We start from the raw sequence: 4279 nt of genomic DNA on the forward strand, positions 1-4279 counted from the left end.
CGGAGGCGGTAATCGCACCCACTCTAGCTGCCAGCCCGCCCGGGCCGCCGGCAGCTCCGCCCTCCCCCTCGGTGGACGCAGTACGCAGAGCGAGAACTACAGCTCCCAACAAACGCCGCGTGCTCCGCAGAGCGTTGTGGGAACGAGAAGCCGACCTCTCCTGGCAGCTCGGAGCTGAATTCTGAGCCGAAAGCAGCACTGGGTAGTGAATGCGAGAAGTGCAGACTTAAGGGTTCCCTCCAGATAGAGCCTCGGGAGTTCCATGACTACATGTCCCAGAAAACCCTGCGCGCGGGTTCTCCTTCCGCTGCTTCCTCCTGACTTCCTGGGAGCTACAGGCCACTCAGACCGGAACGGAAAGTCCGAGCCCCACTATTCACTTGTCAGAGATTCTGCGTATGCGACCCATTTCCGCACATGCGCGGTCAGTGTTCGCGGCGCCCATTCGACGCCTAGGTAGGGGTTAGGCTGGTCAGCGGGCGTCTGGTGGTAGGGACACGTGTTGGAGACAGGTGGATTCTTAGGTACTTTCGAAGGGAATGGGCTTAGGGCTCAGGTGGGGGAGAGGGCCGGCCGGCGAGAGAAGCTCGGCAAGGGAGGAGGGTCGACAAGGGGCATCCCTCTCGGGCATCCGGTGGGGTGTTTGGAGGTTTAGGTGGGGAAGAGGAGGTTTGTGGGGATGAGCTGTGGCGCTCGCTGTCTATATGCACCACGAACTGGGAGGAGCCGAGAGATGCAAGGGAATCTGCGTACATTGAGCCCTTCTTACTCACTTATTCGTTCAGAAAACTTCCAGCCACTGCCGGTTACCAGTCTAGACACTGAGAGTCAGCTCTGAACATCACACACAAGGTCTCTGTTCTCGTGGAGCTTAATTCTAGGGGCGTCGGGGGTGGGGGGGGATTAACCAAAAGAGTGACGGGCGCTGAGAAAGAACGCGGCTGGAGACCTGGAGACGCCTCGCGAACTCCGTCACCGGCTCTGCGAACTGTGTCATCAGTGTCTTCCATCAGAAACCACCAGGGACGCAGCAGTGGCCGAGCCAGCTGGGTGTCCTGCTGGTCACTGCGAGGAGGACGAACACTCACCCTGGGGGGCGCTGGGACGGCGCAGGGAGGGCCCTTAGGTGACTTGGGAGCGGGTTTGAGGAAGTGAGGCTCTTCCCGGATTAGATGGTGCCGGGAGGCAGGAGTGGTCCTCTGGTTGGGGGTCTCAGTCACTCTGACCTGGAAGGGAGGACCGGGACACCGAGGGTAAAGCCGTCATTGGCCAATGAGCAGCAGTCCCGCCTATTAGTGAGGGGGGTTGGATGTGTGGTCGTTTGGGAGGGGGTGGGGGTCGGACAGTGTGTATGTTCAGATATCATTAAGGAGCGGTCTTGTTCTGGTCTTGACCTGGCAGGGTTACAGAATGGCCTAGTCTGGTGTCTGTGTTCTGTGAAATGACTCTATTCAACAGGAGCACGAGGCCTGGCTAAGAAGGCGAGGCTATGTCATGTAGTAATAGAGCGGCCTGGCTCTAAGACAGCGGTTCTCAACCTGTGGGTCGCGACCCCTTTCACAGGGGTCGCCTAAGACCATCCTGCATATCAGATATTTATATTACGATTCATAACAGTAGCAACATTACAGTTATGAAGTAGCAACGAAAATAATTTTATGGTTGGGTCACAACATGAGGAACTGTATTTAAAGGGCCAAAAGGTTGAGAACCTGCAATGGCTCCACATGCCCTTAGACTTAGAACCTCCTTTCAACTTCTCTGATTCCTGGGCCAGGTGTGGGTATCACATAGGTTATCAGGCCAGCGTCCAAATGTCAGAGGCTGCTTTCTCTTTTCTCACGTGTTTTTTTGCATTCTCTGCACCTGTACAGTGAGGGGACTAAATGAGCTAGAAACCCCACTTCTAAGGTCCAGGTTATTATTTGTTTGGGGGCATGCAGGACACCGTGTAAGCGCCTCGCAGTTGGCGTTTAAAGTTCCGTGACCCCTATCTCGTGCTTTCCACCACGGGAACTGAGAGAAAAGCAATAGGATTGGAAAGTGATTGCCTGTTAACCTGCTATCCGAATTTCATCGGACCCCCTCCCCTGTCTGGGCCTCGGGACATTCGTTAGTAAAACAAATCGGTTGCAATAAATGACCCGTGTTTCAGTGACGCATTGCATCATCATAAAACACCCTTAAGACTTAGTAGCTTAAAATATTATAGTATTTCTCACAACTGTGTGGGTTGACAGGATTCAGCTGAGCCCACCTAGTATAAGCTCCGATTACTCGTGGGACTGAAATCAGTTGGGAGCTCATCAAAACAGCCTCTAGGGCAGTGGTTCTCAACCTTGGCTGCACATTAGAATCACCTGGGAATCTTTTTAAAATCCTGATTTCTGGGCCTCATCCTCCAGAAATTCTGTTTCTTTGTTACTAATGTTGTGGCCCCACCCCATAACAAAGAAACAGAATTTCCGGAGGATGAGGCCCAGAAATCAGCTTTCCATCTGAGTTATCATCAGTCCGGCTTCTGCAGGATAATTAGCTTTCTAGAATCTAGATTCTAGGTTCTAGAGCAGCGGTCGCCAACCTTTCGGACCTCACGGACCACCAGTGGTCCGCGGACCACCGGTTGGCGACCGCTGCTCTAGAGGACATGACCCCAATGAGCAAATGCTTATTAAGCCTTTGCTATTGTCTCATTGGCCAAAGCAGGTCATATGGCCCAGCCCAGAGTCAGTGTGGGAAGGGACAGAGTCCCAATTCATTGGGAGCCACCAGTGTGTCAGCCAACCAGACTTCTGAGGCCCCAGCACCTTCTACAGGGCCTAGCAAATAGGGTTAAGGGAGGAGTCACGAGCTGAATATGATCTCAAGACGTATGTGTATCACACTGTCTTTTCTATTGTTTTAAAATTGGACACTTTCACATTTTAAAATCCGCATCTCCAGCTTCTCTCAACAATTAAACCCTCTGTTCTGGCCGGCGGTTAGAATGTCAGTGTTTAGATTCTTGGTCAGGGCACATACCCAGGTTGCAGGTTTGATCCCCAGTCAGGGTGTGTATGGGAGGCAACCGATCCAAGTTTATCTCTCATATCGATGCCTCTCTGCCTCTCCCTTCCTCTCTCAAAAATTAATAGAAACATTTTTTTTTAAGACTGGAGTGGGAGCCCTAGCCGGTTTGGCTCAGTGGATAGAGCGTCGGCCTGTGGACCAAAGGGTCCAGGGTACGATTCCGGTCAAGGGTACATACTTTGGTTGCAGGGTCCTCCCTGGCCTGGGCCCTGGTCGGGGCTTGTGCAGGAGACAACCAATCAATGTGTTTCTCTCACATTGATGTTTCTCTCTGTGTTTCCTCCTCTTCCTCCACTCTCCCTAAAAATCAATGGAAAAATATCCTTGGGTGAGAATTAACAACAAAATAAACATTGATGAAAATGAAAGAATCTCTTGTTGTGGGGGTAGGGGAAGACTGGAGTGGAACCCCGTAACTATTTCTGCTCTGCCAGCTGGCACAGTGATTAACTCTGTCAATAGAGCACCACAGGGGGCACGGCTGAATGAAAGGACTTCTCTTCCTGGCTCCAGTACACATCCTCTTCCTTCTGGCCTTCCTGGCACACAGCAACAGTTTGCAGAACTGTAACTCACAGGTATACGCCGGGGGCGGGGATATCCAGGAGGTGGCTTCCCAGTGAGTTCAGGGGCACCTCAGCAGGCACTTTCCTGCCTGCCAGCCCCAACCTGTGGCATGTTCAAATGATGTACTTTCACCTGTGATGATGAGTTAGGAGGATAGCGCACTGAATTGTGGCAGCTCATTTCCACTAATGTCCAAGAGGGCAGGTCTTTCGAGGGAGAATCTTACGAGTGTTGGTAAGATTGTATTGAAGGTAGCAGCTCTGTATTTTATCCACATGACAAGGCTTCCTGCCTTATCGATCGCTCTGTAGAATTCGGGGGTAAAAAGATATCATGAACTATATATATTTGCACATTTATTTGGATTGAAAAAGCCAGACTTTCTGACAGTCTAATTTGATTGACTGGTTCGATAGGATTGGCATTGCCAATAATGGGTTGTTAGATTAGTTAAATCTTTAGTTCCATGATTGTGTGGGAAATATATTTAAAGCACATAAGTACAAACATTCATCAGTTCACTTATTGACAAACATATTGAAATTAATATTTGTATTTTCCCCTACCCTTTTTAAACTTAGGTTAAATAGGACACCTGCAATTGGAAAAGTAAAGAAAAGTTGTATTAGTCAGAATACACTAT

Source organism: Myotis brandtii, unplaced genomic scaffold (assembly GCF_000412655.1).
Source record: "Myotis brandtii unplaced genomic scaffold, ASM41265v1 scaffold6, whole genome shotgun sequence".
Lineage (NCBI taxonomy): Eukaryota > Metazoa > Chordata > Mammalia > Chiroptera > Vespertilionidae > Myotis > Myotis brandtii.